The 19125-nt window shown below is 38.6% G+C and overlaps 1 protein-coding gene across 2 annotated transcripts in view; it reads left to right on the top strand.

The window, feature by feature from the left end:
- The first annotated feature begins 713 nt into the window (after positions 1–713).
- Eef1akmt1 (EEF1A lysine methyltransferase 1) overlaps positions 714–19125 on the top strand; it is a 47722-nt gene continuing 29310 nt past the window's right edge. For both annotated transcript variants that reach the window (XM_010633790.3, XM_010633789.3), the window contains exon 1: positions 714–802. The gene's annotated coding sequence lies outside the window, so the exon portion shown is untranslated. The remainder of the gene's footprint in view (positions 803–19125) is intronic.

Here is a 19125-nt window from a genome sequence, read left to right as displayed (position 1 = left end):
CACACACACACACACACACACACACACACAAAGAATTAAAGGGATATATGTCTCTGAGGCAGGAAGGCAGGGCAGGGCTAACAATGGATGGGAAAGTAGGTGTGAACTATTCATCCCAAGACACAAGCACAGAACAATTCTCAAAGCCCAGCCTGTGGACTTCTCTCAAGAATTCAAGCAGGTTGATAGGATGACCTGGACGTGATTCCAGGATAGGAAATATAAAACAGACAGTCACTATTAAGCATTTGCTGTTTCTCTTCACGAAAGCCCATACTACTCTGTAGGCTGTATTTTTTCTCCTCCCCTTCTCCCTACTTTTATTTGGCCCAAACTCTTTCTGCAGCGCCTGTTTTTTCCTACCTTTAATAAATGCGAAACTTTGCCACAGTTTGTTTCATTCAACTCCACGGGAGAGAAAGAATCTAGACATCACCTACAGAAGGAGACTCCAGTACCCCAAAACCTGATAATTGAACTCTACTCCTGCCCCCACTCGAGGGCCACACTTTAGAGACCTGGTGGAGTCCCCGCTAGTCCGGAAGAGATCTAGCCACACTGGAGCTTTAGCTGTAACCCTGGCCCTGGTGGAGTCCTATCCCTGGAGAAGCCCTATCCCTCGTGGCGGCTCAGCCCTAATCCCCTGGAGAGGGAGCCATATCCCTGGCAGAGACCAGGTGCGCGTCCTAAAGAAAACTCTGGGGCTCCGTACCCCGCCCGCGGGGCGCTCTCATGGAGATCTGCGCCTGCGCACACGCGTTTCCGCCTCCTCTGGGCTCCCTGGCTGCCTCCGGAACGTGTGGTGAGTGCGGCCCTAGGCTCAGCCTGGCTGTTTCCTTCCTCTGAGGTCTTTGGTCTGTTACAGCGCTTCCGTTTGTTTCTCAGTCTCTGTCTTGGGCAGTAATGGGAGTGCAACAATGAGTGGTGGCCAGGTCAGGGCAGGCAAGCGGGAGCCGGTCAGACAGGGTACCGAGGAGCTGGTTCGGTGGGCCCGGTTCCCTCCTGAGAGCCGCGCGCCGCCGGCCGCCTGGCCTGGCCTCTGGTGCGGTTAATAAAACTATGAGGAGGGCGGGGCCTTCTGTCCTTTTCCCTGTGTGGCCCCAGGCATTCAGTGCAGCAGTTTGAGAAACGTCCAGCCAGACCTAGTGTCCACTCCAGGGCGATCAGCCGTGGTCACCTGTCGTTTGAGGACTTCTGAGGCAGGCATACTAGATGCGGGAAATGTGGAGCAGAACATGGGCCGGGGCAGTTTGGCCATAAACCGCAGTGAGCCCAGGGCTGAGTGCTGGGACGGAAAGTACGGGGTCCATCCAGGTACTGCAGGGAGAAACTGTGTAGGAGAAGGCGGCAATCTTGTTAGCAGTGGCGACTGCGTGGCAATGCACATTATAACCTACCAAATATAAACATGTATGGTCTGCTATTCGTTGTACATAAATTTAATCTGATTTTTTAAAAGAAAATAACAGGATAAATAGAATTTTAGAAAGTGAGGTGGGACTATTTCAGGCATGAGAACTACATTTGCAAGGATGAAAATGTAAGACTGTGGCCTTTTTCTGGATGTAAATCGGATTAACTGTAGGACCATATACAGTACGTAGAAACTGTTTTAGAGACAAGTAGGCTATTTGTTTTCATTCACGGAGGGAGCCTTCCAGGCTAGTCCAGATATTCTCTCTCTCCCCCTTCAACTTACTGAGTCAGAGATGAATCCTAGATTGATGATCTTTCCAATGGATCACACTGTCTTGATCTAACTTTCTTTCTTTCTTTCTTTTTTTTTTTTTCCTCTTTTCAGTACTAGGGATTGAACTTGGGTCCTTGCTCTCACCAGGCAGGCAGCAGCACTATTGAGCTAAATCCCCAGCCCTTGACCTAAATTTCTTGCAGAAGGCAATATGATCCTTTGAAATTATACAGTGTGGTGGTTTCACATTAAGTAGGTTTAATGCATGGAAACATAAAATTTTCATGCAAATAAAGGATAAACGAAGCATCTAGGAACCCTCGAATTCCTTTGGAGGCTGCCTGTTAATGTGCCCCACCCATTCGCTCATATGCTCCATCTTTCTGTAATCTTCACTCTTATTCTTCTCAGGCAAAGTTAAAACACCATCTGCTCTTTAACTTTTTTCCTGTTCTCACTCAAGTTCTCACTATGGTAAGGAACAACACTCCCATAATAAAGCGCTCAGCACATTCATATGATTATTTCTTCTCTCTCTACAGTAGCGAGGGTGAACCCAGTGCCAAACTGCAACCCAAAACCCACTTTTTTATTGCAAAGTGCCAACACTGCAATTAAACCTGAATACTGAGGTTTTAGTTTAGAAACAACTCTACATTAATACCCTTTGTCTTTAAAGACAAACACAGTAACACATATGCCACAGTTAAGCCACACTACTCTAGAGTTTCTCAACCTCAACATTGTGGATACTTGGGGCAGATAATTCTTTATTGTGAGGGGTGTCTTATGGATTGTAGAAGGTTCCACAGCATTGCTGGCCTCTACCCATTTGTTGCCAATAACATCTCCCCAATTATGACCATCAGATGTCTCCAAATAATGCCAGATTTTCCCCTTAGGAGCACAGTGGGTTCTGGTTCTTCCATAAGAACAACTGATCTAGAGGATGAGGCCCAAGATCAGTTTATAATAACTAACACAGTACTTGCCAACCCTTTGGACTTGAACATCTTTTGAACTATAATTTCACAAGCTCATTTTGAAATTATAAAATAACAAAGTAGTAACTTGGGAGGCAATCTTGGTGGCACATGCTTGTACCCTGCGAAGCTGAGGCCGGATAATTGCAAGTTCAAGTCCAGCTTGGGCAACTTAGTGATTTGAATGTAACTATTATGTACTGAAAACATGCACTAATAAGCATTTTAAAATTAAATTTTAAATTGGGGATACAGCTAAGTGCAAAGGCCCTAAATTCAATCCGCAGAACTCCACTCCACTCCCCTGCAAAAAGAGGAAAGTTTATTTAATTTTGGTGATGTTTATTTTGTAAACTTATCCCCGTTGAACTGGTGATGCAGTTTTGAACTTGCTTCAATATTGTAGAGTCTGTAATTACTAAAATCGCAGCCTCTTATACTCTCCATGCACTTCATTGGCCCTATTGTCACCTAACATATTCCTCATTTATTTGTTTTTTTGTTTGTTTTTGGTGCTGGGGATTGAACTTGAAACTTTGCTCTTGCAAGCCAGGCGGTGACACCACTAAGCTATATCCCTGGCCCTCATTTATATTGTTTATGGCATCTTTATGCCTCAATTTAGTATAAGCTCGAAAAGAATGGGGACTTTTGGTCCCATCACTAAGACCAGAATTTAATGATGTAAGGTACCTTGATAAATAATTATCAAAGGAGTGGATTAGATAAACCTTTTATTTTGGAACCAAATTTATATAAAATATAGATTGGATTTTGTCTTTTACAGCTATTAAAGTCAATTTTCTTAAAGTGCTTTGGAATGTTTTGTATTCAGCCTACTGGTTTCTTTTTGTGGTTTTCATGTTTTATTTCTAAGTGATTAGCAAACATATTTTAGGCTATTGTTTGAAAGCCCTTCTCCAGAGATGCAGCTGTGGGAAATGTATTAATAAAGAAAAATCGAACTCTTTGTCTACATTAAGGATATGCATAGAGGTGTATAATGGACACATACATATACCTTTTTTTTCAGCTTTTCTAGGCAATTTTGTGGGTCAGCTTCAGTTAGGAACTGGTTGTGCCTTCAACTCTCACAGGATACATTGGATCTTAATAGTTGTGTTATTCTTTGCCTGAAAGAAAAGAACTCTGAATTTTGGAATACGTGTGGCGGTCCAGCCGTCACAACACGAACAAGCCTGAGTCGGGGAGTGAGGATTGAGAAAGGAAAGAACACTCCAGCCTGAGTGGAGACGAAGAGAAGTCTGATTTATTTCACAGAAAGAGCTCCTTTTATAGGTTCACAGCAACAGGAAGCTTTTAAGGGCACACAACAACAAAAAACACCAAGTCATTGTTTTTCAAAGACCAGATTTCCTGACTCTTACTGATAACATCAGATCTTCGGCTAACGAGCTTCCTGTTATGTCAGGGTGAAAGAGTCAAAACCAGCTTAACAAACAGTTTCCTTGAAGAGTAGCAAATGTTGATGCCTTAATTATACAGGAAGAAGTTATTTTCCAAATGTCAAACTCCAGTGGGCCATGACTGGGCCCCGACAAATATGAACCTAAAATGAAACCTTTTTCTAGTTTACACACACCAAATGTCACTCCAGTGGGCCATGACTGGGCCCCGACAAATATGAACCTAAAATGAAACCTTTTTCTAGTTTACACACCATTTTGCCATGTTTTGTCAATCTTAAATTCAGCCTGCACATAAATTAATTTTGGAATTTCTCCAGCCTGTAACTCCTGGTTAACTTTCCTGAAAATGTGTTCTTTTTGCTTCTTGCAGTAAACTAGAACCACTTATTTCAAGAGTTCTTACCATTCCTTGGTGAGATTGCTATAGACAGTTCTATGTTAATTTAGTTATTTGAATGCTAAATGTATAACCTCAAATGTATATAATTTGGCTGGGAGTATAGCTCAGTGGTAGAGCATCGCTTAATTTAACATGCTTGAGCATTAGGGTTGAATCCTAGTGCACACATACACATGTGCACACATACAATAGATCATTTATCTTTTGATTCGTATGAAACCATAGAAACTAAACCTATTTTCAAATTAATTGCAAAGAAAATTATCAAACATAAAATTCAAACTGAGTTAATTGTGAAGATTGTTTTGTTGTTGTTGAATTTGAAGGTAGTTCTTTTGAGGTTAGTATGCATAATCTGCCTTGAACTGTGTAATGAATTGGTTCTTTTACTATTGGTTGTACATTTTTTCTCTGCTACAAATATTTTTCTCTTTTCTTTGATTAAATTAGAAATTACTCTTTAGATTCCAGTTTAAATATCATGTCTTCAGGGAAGCCTTCCCTAACAACTGGAGTCATGAGAACAATTCAGTGTAATCCCTAGCTGTATAGTTTATGGATCTCTATTCTAATAACATTTCCTGTGGATTTTTACTGTTATGGCAATATACACATGGCGCAATTTTTTACCATGTTAACTTTTTTTGTTTTTAGACAGGGCCTAACTGTGTAGTTTAGGTTTGCCTTGAACTCAGCAGTCTTCTTGCCTCAGCCTCCTGAGTGCTGGGATTAAAGGCATGCACCGTCATACCTGGCTATGTTAACTACTTTTAAGTGTAAAATTCAGTACATTCACACTGTTGCATAACCATCATTCCTACTGATCTTCAGAACTCTTCACCCTATGAGAATAAAACACTCTACTGATTAAATAAGTCTTTATTCTTCCCTTCTTTCATCTCCTTTCTAACTATGAATTTGACTACTCTAGTTGCCTAATGTAAGTGGAATTATGCATTTTTAATGACTTATTTCTCTTAGCAAATAGTTTTGTTAGCTATACCCTTAAAGCTTGGGAGTACATAGTGAGGCCCACTGAACCACCAGTTAGGAGCTCCCTGCGGATTTTATCCGTGTTACAGCATATGTCAGAATTTTTCTCATTTTTAAGGCTGAGTATTCCATTGTATATATAACATTTTGCTTGTATATTAGTCTATTAAATATATAAAAATTAAAAAGTGGAGTTTCAAAACCAAGTTAGAATAATACCAGCTTAATGATCAATCATGTATTTACTGAAATCTTTATTTCTTCATACGATTTCAAATTACTATCTATAGTGTTCTTTCAATCTGTAGTAGTTCCCTTAGTATTTTTTGCAAGACATGTCTAGTGATAATGAACTCCCTCAATTTGTGTTCATCTGGAAATGTCTTAATTTATCCTTCACTTTTTTCCTCTTCCGTGGTATGGGGGATTGAACCCAGGGCCTCAGGACAAGCACCATATCACTGAGCTATACCCAGCCCTTTTATTTTGAGAGATTCTAGATGAGTTGTTACCTACACTGACCTTGAATTTGTGATTCTCCTGCTTTAAATCTCCCAAGTAGCTGGGATTACAGGCATATACCACTACACTGGCCTGGCCACTATCTCAGTTTTGAAAGACATTTTTCTAGATGTGGGATTCTTAGTTGACTTTAATTTTTGTTTGTTTTTTTCAACGCCCTGAATAAAGCATCTCAATGCCTTCTGGCTGCCAAAGTTTTGAGAAATCTGCTGATAATCTTATTGGGGATCCCTTGTATATGAGTCACCTCTTGCTGCTTTCAAGGTTCTCTTTTTAGCTTTCACAGACTAATGTCTCAGTGTGGGAGCGTCTCTTCTCTCTTTGTTTCTCTCTACGTCCCTCCCTCCCTCCTTTCTTTCCTCCCTCCCTCCCTCTCTCCTTCTCTCCCTAGTAGCCTTTGTTGACTGATCTAGAACTGCTGGCTCAAGTGATTCTCCCACCTAAGCCTCCTGAGTAGCTAGCATCACTGCACCTGGCTCAAGTTTGGATCACTTTGATTACATCCTACAAGGAGTTCAGTGAGCTTCTTGGATATTTATGGCAAGTCTTTAATTAAACTTGAGAATTTTTTGGCTATTTCTTCAAATAATCTCTCTGCTTCTTTCTCCTTGTCCTTAAATGAGGCTCCCATAATGTGTATTTTGGTTCACTTGACGATGCCACACTAGCTCTTCTTGTTTTCTTTAACCTTGTTACTTTTCCTCAGACTTAATGCAAGTTTAATGATTGTCTTCTTCCTGCTCAAATCTGCTCTTTAATTCCTTTCAAATTTTATTTTGTTATTGTACTTTTCTACTTCAGAACTTCTGTTTGGTTTTTTAACTCTATTTATATTTCTATTTTTTTTCCATAAATCACTTTGTTGACTTTCACCACATCTTCTGTTAGTTCTCTGAGCATCTTTAAAACATTAGTTTCAAAGTCTTTGGTCTTTCCCAGGGTTGCTCTCTCTTGATCTATTTTTTTCCTTTGATTAGGCCATGGTTTCTTGTTTCCTTGTATATTTTTTAATTTGTTGTTGAAAACTAAACATTTCAATCTAATCATAAAGTTATAAACCAGATTCTCTCCCTTTTTTAGGTTTTTGTTGTTCTCATTGTTTTGATTTTTTTCATGGGTTGTCTTCTGCCCAGGATCAGTCTGAACTGTAAACATAAGACCTTCTCAGGTCTTCTGTGTGCTGACCCCCTCAACCTTTGGATTTTCGTTGTTACTGTTGCTGTTGTTTGTTTTCATTTGTTTGTTTTTTGAGACAGGGTCTCCCTATTTAATTCAGGCAGGCCTTGAAATCATGGCAGTTCTGCTTCAGACTACCAAAAGGAATGCTGGGATTACAGGCATGCATCACTGTGCCTGCAGTTGTGCTGAATTTCTTAAATTTCCCTGTATGTGCCATTTCTTTGAATATCCCAGTTCTTAAGTATCTGGCTCCCCAGCTGGGTAAAGAAGAAAAATGAAAGCAAGAGCAGGAAAAAGTTCTAGCTCTTTTGAAAATCACTTTAGTGGAGGGGGAGGGACCTGTAATAGTGGTCACTGACTATTCTCAGCAACCAGTGTTGGAAGAACAAGGTTCTTACTGCCCACTCTGCTTCCTGTGAGTCCCATGTAAGCTATTTTTACATGTATACAACTAAGTCATCCTTGAAATTGTTCTATTATTTTATTTCCTTCCATTCTTTTTTTAATCTTTAAAAAAAATTCCTATTCTTTCCCTTCCCTTGTCTTCCTTATTTCCCCTCCTTTGTTCACCTTCTCTTTTGTTTTGTTTTGTTTTTTGTTTTTTTGGTACTGGGGATTGAACTCGGGTCCTTGCGCTTGCAAGGCAGACCACCGAACCACTGAGCTAAATCCCTGGCCCCTTCACCTTCTCTTTTGAATATATTCTTCCTACTTCCTAATATCTGTCATTCATTTTGATCTTTATGTATACTTTGGGCTTTTCACATAAGAGAAACAATGTGATATTTAAACATGTATGTTTGATTTATTTCACTTAAAAGTATGGTCTTACTGGGGATCTCAGTGGCACCATGCCTGTCTGGAAAGCACAACGTCCTGAGTTCGAGCCCCGGTACAAAAAAAAAAAAAAGGTATGATTTCTAGGTGCATCCCTAACCTAAAAATGTCTTGTTTATTTTTCCTTATGGTAGAGTAGTCCTCCATTATATATAAATACCACATTTTATTTATCCCTTCATCCACTGATGGCCATTTGGGCTGTTTCCAAGATTTAGCTATTATGAATTGTGCTGCTGTGAACATGGGCATGCATATATTGCTGTGGTAGGATGCTTTTAACTCTTTTGGAAAGATACCTAGAAGGGGAATAGCTGAGTCAAATGGAACCTGTAGTTTCAATTTTTTGAGGAATCTTCATACTGATTTCCATAATGGTTGTACCAATTTACACTCCTACCAATAGTGGAGAAGGGTTCCTTTTCCCTCACAGCCTCATCAGCATTTATTATTGGTTGGTTTCTTGATAATAGCTATTCTTTCTGGAATGAGGTGGAATCTCAGTGTTGTTTCAGTTTGCATCTCTTAAATCACCAGTGATGTTAAGCATTTTTTCATGTATTGATTTGCTATTTGTACTTCATCTGAGAAGTATCTCATCGTTTCACGTGTCCATTTTTGGACATTTGGATTGGGTCTTTAAATTGGGGGGCAAACTAGTTTTTTTAGTACTTTTTATTTAGTTTTTTGTTGAGTAACTTGTAAATTTATTTTTTTTACATACTTTGAGTGTCTCTTCACTTTGCTGGTAGTTACTTTTGCTGTGCAAAAGCTTTAATATGATGTGATCCTAGTTGTTGGTTCTTTGTAATTTTTCTTGTTGGGGAAAAATTGGGGTTTTGTTTTTTAAAAAAGTCTGTTTCTATATGTATGTCTTACAGAGTTTTACCTATTCTGTCTTCCAGAAGATTTTTTTTGTTTTAATATTGAATTTCATATTTTGATCTTTGATCCATTTTGATTTTTAGTTCAGTGCATGGTGAGAGATATGGGTCTAGACTTAATATTCAGTATGTGGAAGTCAAGTTTTACCAGCACCATTTATTAAAGATGCTATCTTTCTTCTAGCGAAGGTGTTTGGGCCCTTTGTCAATGATAAAGTAGCTGAGTATGCTTGGAGTTGTTTTCCATCTTCTGTTTTGTTCCATTGATCCTCAAATCTGTTTTTTTGCCAATACCATCCTGTTTTTATTATAGTAGCTTTATAGTATAATTTCAAGCCAGGGATTGTGATGCCCCCTACCTTGCCCATGTTGCTCAGAATTGCTTTTGCTATTGTAGGTGTCTTCTGATTCCGAATGAATTTTAGGATTGTTTTTTCTGTGAGGTATGCTATTGGTATTTTGATCAAAATTTCATTAAATCTGTATAACAGTTTTGGACCTATGGCCATTTTCACTATATTTGTTCTATCTAAGAACAAGTGATATATTTTCATTTTCTGATACCTTCTTCAATCTACTTTTTCAGAGTACTGTAGTTTTTAATGTAAAGCTCTTTTACTTCCTTCATTAGATTGATTTCTAAATATTTCATTTTTCTTGATGCTACTGTGAAAGAGTGGTTTCCCTAAGTTCTCTCTCAGTGAGTTTGTTATTTGTGTGCAGGAATGCTATTGATTTTTGAGAGTTGAATTTGTTTGTTTGACTCATGTCAAACAAACTATGTAGTTTAAACTGGCCTTGAACTTACTGTGTAACCTAGACTGGCCTTGAATTCACAGTGATCTTCCTGCCTCAGCCTCCCAAGGGCTGGGATTACAGTCGTGTACCACCACACCTTGCTCTACGTGTTGACTTTGTATCTTGCTACACTATTGAAATTGTCATGAATTCTAGGGATCTTTTGGTGGAGTTTTGGGGGGTCTTCAATATAGTGTATCATGTCATCTTCAAATAATAATTTAACTTCTTTTCCTTTCCTTATTCCTTTTATTTATTTCTCTTGTCTAATTGCTTTGGCTAATGTTTCTAGAACTATATTGAATAGGAGTGGTGATAATGATCAGGTTTGTCTTGTTTCTGGTTTTAGAGTGAAAGCTTTAAGTTTTTGACCATTTCTTTTGATGTTGGCTGTTTGTCATATATAACTTTTTCTAGGTTGAGATAAAGACCTTCTATTCCAATTTTCTGTAGAAATTTTTTTAAAATCATGAATGATGTTGGAATTTGTCACATGCTTTTACTACATCTATTGCAATGATCATGCCCCCACCCCTTGGTTCTATCAATGTAATACATTACATTTACCGATTTTTATATGTTGAACTATCCCTTCATCTCTAGGATGACCTACTTGGTCATAAGGTATAATGTTGATGATCTGCTGCATTGTGTTCACCAGTATCTTACTAAGAATTTTTACATCTAGAAGATTAGCTTGTAGTTCTCTTTTTTGTTTTGGATCCTTCTCTGGTCTTGGTATGAGAGTAATGCTTGCATCCAGGAATGAGTTTGGCAGTATTGCTTCCCTTTCAATTTCATTAAAGAGTTTGAGGAGTGGTGGCCTTCGATATTCTCTAAATTTCTTACAGAGTTCAGCAGTGAATCCGTCAGGACCTGGGCTTTTCTTTGTCCATAGTTTTGAATTACTTTAATTTTATTGACTGATATTGGATGATTTAAAATTTTTCATAATTTCTTGATTCAGCTTTGATAGTTCATATGTATCTAGGAATCTGTCCATTTCTTTTGTGTTTTCCATCTTGTTAGAATACAGGTTCTAGAAGTAAGTATGGGTGATCTTCATTTCTGTGGGATCTGTTGTGATTTCACCCTTTCATTCCTAATTTCATGGATTTGAGCCCTCCCCACTTTTTTTAAAAATTGGCTAAGGGTTTATCTATTTTATTTAATCTTTCAAAGCACCGACTCTTCAATTCATTGATTCTTTGTATTGTTTTCTTAGTCTCCATTTCATTTATTTCTGCTCTGCTTTTTATAATTTACTCTCTTGTATGAAGTTGGGCTTCCCTTGCTCTTCTGTTTCTAGAAGCTTGAACTTCAACATTAGGTTATTTATTTGAGCTTGCTCTTATTGTCTGATGTGTAAATCCACCACTATAAGTTACCCTCACAGTATTGCTTTCATTGTGTCCCATAAGTCCTGGTATGTTGTATGGGCATTATCATTTAATTGTAGAAACTGTCTAATTTCTTCCTTAGTTTCATCTGTGACCCATTGATTGTTCAGGTGGGTGTTACCTAATTTCCATGTTTTTATATAGTTTTTATGGTTTCTTTGCTATTGATTTCTAATATCATTGCACTATAGTTTGATAATATACATAGGATAATTGAAGTTCCTTTGTATTTACTTAAGCATGTTCTGTGAGCTAGTATGTGGTCTATTTTGGAGAATATCCTGTGTACAGCTGAGAAGAGTATGTATTCTGTTGTTGTAAGGTGGAACATTATAGATATCTACCAAGTCCACTTGTTCAAAGGCTTGGTTCAGCTCTGATATTTCTTCGTTGCTTTTTTGTCTAGTTGCTCTATTTGTGATGGTGTATTGAGGTGCCCAATTACAGTTGTATTAGTGCTTTTCTGATTTTCATATCCATTAATGTTTGATTTATGTAGGTGGGAGCACTGGTATTTGGTGCATATATATTTATGATTGATTTATCTCCTCTTGGATTGTTCCCATAACAAGTATGTGGTGACCTTCTTTGTCTCTTGATCAGTCTTGGTTTTTAATTCACTTTGTGAATAGAATAGCTACCCCTGCTTTGAATTTCTGGAATCTTGACTACTATATGTCTTGCTGTAGTTTTTTCTGATCATGGCTAATTGGAGTTCTATATTCCTCACTCGTCTGTATGTCAATTTTTTTTCCCTCCATACTTGGGAAGTATTCTGCAATTACTTCTGTGAATGGCTTTTTAAAAAAATGTCCTTTGTGCTTTTAATTTTTATTGATTGCAATTAATCTCATGTTAGCCTTACTTGCATCATCTAGTAGCTATTAGATCAATTTCCATGGTCCTTTGTTATTTTTAAGTCTTTCACTTGATGACTGATAACTGCAAATTTATCTTTTAGATCTGATATTCTATCTTCATGTTATGTTGATTCTTCTGTGTATACTTTCAATGGAATTTTTAATCTGAGCATCTGTTTGAATCTGTTTTACAGAATTTAATTCTTTCCTATGCTAGGCCTTCGTGGTTTCCATCACTTTCTTAAGCTCCTATATATATATATATATATATTTTTTTTTTAATTTGTATCTACTCTAGATTCACTTACTGTGTCCTTCATTATGGTCATTATCTCTTTAGTTTTCTGTGAAATTTTTTCTGATTTTTTTTTCTCATTCATCTGCTTTGTTATTTCTGCTGCTACCACTTCAGAAAGTTCAACTAAGTGGCTTTTGATTACTTTCATATTACTGTCTCCTAGATTTGCCTTGGGTCAGCTGAAGATCTAGGGTTGTATCTTCCATATTTTCTCATTTTCTATTTTTAAATTTGCTTTCTGCATTGATGCTTGTAAATTGCTTATGGTGGAAAGCTTTATTAGTAGTATTAAGACCTCTTTAGGAAACGAATACTTTTCAGAGATGTCTTTGAGGCATAGCTGGCTTTGATCTTCAATTTTCTAGGGATGAGAGGTTGTCGCCCATTTGGCCTAGCACCTAGTTATTTGGTACTGGACTATGGTATTGTTTATGACCCTCCAGAAAATTTCAGTATTGTCATACAAGGGAGAACAGCTGATCACAAATAACTATGTCGTCTTCACTAAAGTACTACCATCAGTAATCACAATAGCATTAAGCACAGTGTAGAAAATGACAAACTGTGATAACTGTTAATTTGTAACCTTAAACCATTGGTACAAGATTTTATAGTTATATAACAAAGTTAAAAACCAGTCAGAAAATTATGCATGGTAAACATCACCTCAATAAAGCAATTCTACCTTCAGTGAGAAAATTTAAAAAGGATAAGAGGAAAAAATGTAGAAATGAAAGAAGAGAAAGATATTAGGAGTGAAGCTGAAAAACAAAGGAAAATTACCCAAGCTTTGGAAAACTGGTGAAGACAGGGTGAAAGAAGGAAAAAACAAAAAGAACTACAAAACAAAACAAACTAAAAATAATGTTTATATTCATAAAAACCAAAAACAATCAAGGGGGAAAAAAAATCAAAGCAAAGGGAAAAAATAAAGATTTCTCTGTGATTTCAAGCCTGTGGTTATCTTCTGGGGTCTACAGTTTTGTGGTGGTGTCCAACTCAGAGTGTGTCTCTGTTGACAGTGGTATACAAAGGAGGTAGACAGAGACCAGGTCTGTGCTGGATGATCCCAGCAAGCTTGCAGTAGGAACAGGGCAAGGTACTGATTCTGGTGCTTTTAACTCCATAGAAGTTCACGCTAACCCTGGCCTCTGGTTGTGGGGTTGGGGTCTGAGTTGTTGGTCTACAGTGCTCTTGGTGTCTCTTGCCAGCCTAACCTCAGCTCCCTGACCCTGGACATCTCTTGTGGTTGTCCCTTATCCAGGCATGGTGGGATTTCAACATTGTCAGCTCTGAGATTAAGCCAACCCATAGCAGCTCTGAGTCCCAGGTTCATTTGGTCCCTCCCTAAAATGGCATCTGGCCAAGCACTGTCTCCAGGGCACATGTCAAACCCTCAGGCTGGAATCACTCACCAGCTGTTGTAGTGTGCAGCATCCACTGCTCCATTTCACTGTTGTGTTTCTCCCTGGAGGCCTCTGGAGTCATTCATCCTCACTCTGTCTCTAGATTTGATCCTCCTCTCTCATGCCTGGAACTGGGGAGAAAGTACAGTTCTTCCTTTTTCTGCATTGAGGTCTGTTTCTTCACTTTCTCTATAGGCTTCAATTTTCCCTTCAGATACTTCCTGGGTCCTAGGGATCTGCCTTCCTCCTTCTTTTCTTCCCCAAGTTGTGACATTCCAGTGTCTGCATTCTGAATCTCAGATAGGTTGATTTGTAGTTTATTGCCATCTTCTGTTCTATTATTTTAAATGTTGTGTTTGTCTCTTTAGCATCCATTAATTACAGGGCAAAAATAATGGCCAGAGTTATTACTATTTTCCCTTTAAGCTAGCTGTCATGGACACACAAAAATCACAACACAAACTTTTTTTTTTTTCCGCAGTATTTCAGGTTGAACCTAAGGCCTGCTTACACACTGAGCTACACTTCTACCTCTAGCCCTTTTGTATTTTATTTTATTTTTGTGGTACCAGGGATCAAACTCAGGACCTTGAACTTGGGAGGCAGGCACAGCACCACTGAGCTAAATCCCCAGCCCCTTTGTTTTATTTTCTTGAGACAAGGTCTTGTTACATCTTTGAGTTGCCCAGTCTGTACTTGAATTCATAATTCTTCTGCTTCAGCCTCTTAGAATGCTGGAATTACAAGTCCGCATCACCTGCATGCCCCTGCTACAAATTATAGAATACATATTTTTGCTTCCTGCCGAATAGTGAATGTCCTCACCTTCCTCCTTCCATTGCCTCGTTATGCACTCCCATCTCCTCTGTCTGCTTATTTTTGTGCTGTGTTAAGGTTTCTTGTGGCCCTGTGTGGGGTGCTAAGCCTCTCATTTGCAGAATAACAATGAGCAACATTAAGCCCCCACCCCAGTAACATAAACTAAGACCAAGACACAAAACATACCCAGGTGGGCATGGTGGCACACACCTGTAATCCCAGCACATGGGAGGCTGAGTCAGGAAGGTTGCCACAAGTTTGAGGCCAGCCTGAAGAACGTAGCAAGGCTTTGTCTCCAAAAACAACAAAACAAAGCAAAACAAACCCCCCAAAACATATGCACAGCTCCTTCCCAGGGACTAGAAAATAGGAGTGGGAAGCTGCTGCCTGGTTAAGAGCTAAAATTGAAATTAATCACAATTTACCATCCACGCCTTCCAATAGACTATAGTTCCAAAATACTCCTTTTTTCTTGATATGCCATTTGGATTTATTAATCTAGGTTTCCCATTGGTTTGATTCATTTCTAGAAAATACTACCTGCATTTTAAATCCAATGCCAGTTCCATTATGTCATTATAAAAACAAATCATCTTATAACCATAACTTTCTTTTAAAAATACAAAACCAGGGCCAGGGATTTAGCTCAGCATTTCGGTGGCCTGCCTTGCAAGCGCAAGGACCCGAGTTCAATCCCCAGTACCAAAACAAAACAAAAAAAACCAAAAAACAAAAAAACAAAACCAAAACACAACAGACATAGTAAGCCTCAGACTTGTTACTGTAAAAAATTTGAAAAGCCAGTTTAAAGTGCCAAATATCATCTATAAAAATTATACCAAGTGAAATGCAGAATTTCATAAGATGACAAAGAACACACAATACAACCAAATATGACAATTTAGTAGTTTTGACAGAAAAAAAAATGAGATTGTGAAGTAGATAGTAAGTCATACTAAAAAGAATGGCTTAGAAAAGCATTGAAAATGATCTTATTATGAAAGTTGTCTTCAAGTTACCTAGCTGTATCAGCTATATTTAATGTATTGGTAAGCTAACAGCTGTTAAATTTTAGTCTAGTACATGCTTATTATTTACCAAGATATGCCTGCATTATTACCCATAATTTGTTCTTTGTGGAATCTCTTATTCTTCCTTCATTTTAACTTTTTATTATTACTGTTTCTTTTACAAAATTGAACAAACTAGCCTTTTCAAGTTGAGAAATTCAACCTGTCCAATCAATTATTGGTCACTATCACTGCTGTAAACTGGAGGAACTATTTATATCTATTCTAGATATTATCTACAATAGTACTTTCTCATTTATCTTCCTTGTGCTGTGCTCATTTATTTCCTCTTGCCTCTGTTCAAAGCTATATTACCAAATTCTGAAATAGTAAATTAAGAATTTAAAAAATTATCAAGCCTAATAATTAATGTAGCCTTCTTTTAAGCATTAGGCAATATAGGCTAGAATATAAAAAGTAGTAGACATTTTAATAAACTTTACTATTATCTTAGTCTATTTAGGCTTTGTATTGGTTACTTTTCTCTCATTGATCAGACAGAATACCTCACATCAAAAGTTAAAGGGGAAGGAGTTTATTTGGCTTACAGTTTGTAGAGATTTCAGTCCATAATCAGCTGGCTCCAAGGCTGGGATGGCAAACTGACATTGCAGAGGAGAAACAACATGGCACACACAAGGCAGCAACAGCAACAAGAGAGTTAACAGCCTCTCTCTTCCCCTTTTATATTAGCACTCACACCCTTAATCCTAGTACCCTTGAGCCTAGCATTTCATCATGAATCAATCCCAGCTTCACATACTCAAGATCAATCCTATGATCAATGAGATTTTGCGGGTACATCTAGACTCAACCCATAACATTCTGTCCCTGGACCTCCAAAGACTCATGCACATTCCTTTATGCAAAAGGCATTTAGTCCATCTCTAAGAGTTGTCAAAATTCTAACAGCTTTAGTATTGCTGAAAAGTCTAAGTCCAAAGTCTCCTGTGAGATTTAAGACAAACTTAGCTGCAAGCCCCTGTACAAATGAAAAGAAAGTCAAACATTTCCAACATTCAATGGCACAAGACAGACATTATCATTCCAAAAGGTACAAAAAGGATACAAAGGAGTGGGACCAAAGTAAGTCCAAAATCCAGTAGGGGAAACATTAAATACCACAGCTCTATTTCCAGCATCCTCAGCAATCTGTGACAAGTTGTGAACTCCAAAGGGTTTTTCTATGGCATTTCAGATGGTTGTAGCTCCCATGGCTTTTCTCTTGGGGTAGCTCTGTTCCCCCTTTGGAGTTTTTCTCAAACAATTCACACTCCTGGTTTCTCCAAAATTCTGGAGTTTCCACTGCACCTTCAGCTTCACATTCACAGCTTCACACATTGCCCTCTCAGGGGTACACTGCCTGGCCTCCCAGGCCTTCTGAAATGTGGGTGGAAGACTCACTAACCTCACAACTCTTGCATTCTGCATGCACCTAAAACCAGTGCCAGGTGGATGATTCCAAGGTCTGCTGCCAGCTGGAGCAGTAGCAGCCAGTCTTCCCTCTCTCTTGGCTGTAGGAGTCCAATCCCTATGAACCAAATCCCGAGGAAAAACTTCCCTACATGACCATTTTGGAACAACTTCCCTAGGCTGCCACCATTTTGAAATAACATCCTTAGGCTGCTGCCATTTTGGAATAACTTCCCTATGCTGCAGCCACTCTGGAACATTGTGCTCTGGGGCTTCCTTCTCAAGGCAAAATCTTTCACCTTTACAATTGTGAGACTGCAAATGTTGGAGGCCTGGCTTCCTGTGATACTCTCAGGCCATCATTTTTTATTTTCCTTTTTCTTCTCAGCAATCAAGATCTCCTCTGCTCTATTTTTGCAGTCCACAGTTTTATTGGAGCTTCATCTCTGGCCAAACTCAAAACATTTTAATCATCCTGCTGGGCTCTTTTTTCTTGATTCTCCACATAGATCTGGCTAAAAGCCCCCAACAGTAGCCATGCCACTGCCTCAATATTTGACTGCCTTGAAATTTCTTCTGCAGAATTAGTCTACCACTCCTAATCTCAAAGTCTCTGGATGAGCAAAATGCAGACAAACTTTCTGCCAAGCCATAACACATCATCTGGAGTCCAATAGCCAATGCAGTCCTTCCTAGCAGAAACCTTCCCAGCTTGGGTTTATAAGCTTTCTGGTCTTCTGATCTCTGACCAGAATCTCCCATACAGAATGGCCTAAGGCATTACAGCTCTACTTCTTCAACTGGTAGCTCTGAATCTTCCATAAATTCTCTGAACGTGAGCAAAATGCAGACAAACTTTCTGTCAAGCCATAACACACATCTTCTGGAGCCCAGCAGCTAGTGCAGTCCTTCTTTCCAGCAGAAACCTCCTGAGCCCTTACTGGCCTTCTAGTCTTCTGAGCTCTGACCAGAATCTCCCACTCAAAATAGCCTAAGGCGTTCCAGCTGTGCTTCTGCAGCCTACATGTCTGGATCTCTCCTCAATCCTTTCCCACAAGCCCATTCCAAAGGCTCTTGAGCCACATGGCCAGGTAATGTCACAGCAACGACCCCACTTCTCTAGTACCAAATTTCTGTGTTAGTTACTTTTCTGTCACTGCTGAGGCAAAAAGTACCTGACACCAAAAGTTAAAGGGAAAAGATTTATTTGGCTTACAGTTTGTAGAGGTTTCAGTCCAAAATCAGCTGGCTCCAAGGCAGGGATGGCAAACAGGCATGGCAGAGGAGAAACAACATGGCACACACAAGGCAGCGACAGCAACAAGAGCAGTTCTAAAATACTACTTACTGTCAAGCACTTTATTCCAGAGCAGTTCCTGGGTGAAGAAATAGGGTCCTATTGCTCCTAATCTTGCCAACTTGCCAGGGTCCTATACTGTAACAACCTTTACATACATTTTTGCCATTTATTTCCATTACTATTCCACTTGGACATCAGCCTCTTTATTACCTCTTTCTGATCACTTTATCTTGAAACTATATATTGATAGATTTGCTACACTTATAATTCACTACATTATTAAAAATTCATATAATGATGACATCAGATAGTACCACTTTTAAAAGTAGCACTGCATTCAGAAAACATGACATTTATACAGCATCACTTCAAAATCATATTCTAATTTCAGAGTTGTTGAAATGAGAAAAATGCACATCTTTTAGGTATGTAATATATATTATATGTTATATAATATAAGCAACACAGAAGTTAAAAAAAAGAGAAGCTTTAATAAATCTTTCTTACTGCTAGTGGTGTTCTCCATGCTGGACAAGTTTTCTGCTTTACTTCTATTATTCTGTTTAAATTAATTGGTTTCTTGTGGTCCAGTTTCATGAACTCCCTTTTCTGCCCTAAATATGCCAATTCACTGCTTTTGGATGGACAGCCAGGAAGGGTAGAGGATTGGTAATAAGGGAAAATAAAAAATATGAGAAAATGAAAAAATGGAAATGAAGTGTTTGTAAACAGGGAGGGGAGGAGGGGGTGAAGGGAGGGCAGGGACAAGGGAAAAAATGAGAACCAAGATCTGTCATGTAAAGGTACAAGATCCCAACAATGAATGTCACTGTACTGTATACC

The sequence above is a fragment of the Fukomys damarensis genome, unplaced genomic scaffold, assembly GCF_012274545.1.
Source record: "Fukomys damarensis isolate Sample0158 unplaced genomic scaffold, DMR_v1.0_HiC HiC_scaffold_38, whole genome shotgun sequence".
Classification (NCBI taxonomy): Eukaryota; Metazoa; Chordata; class Mammalia; order Rodentia; family Bathyergidae; genus Fukomys; species Fukomys damarensis.
The sequence above is the reverse complement of the archived record's forward strand: the minus strand, read 5'-3'. Positions and strand labels throughout refer to the sequence as shown.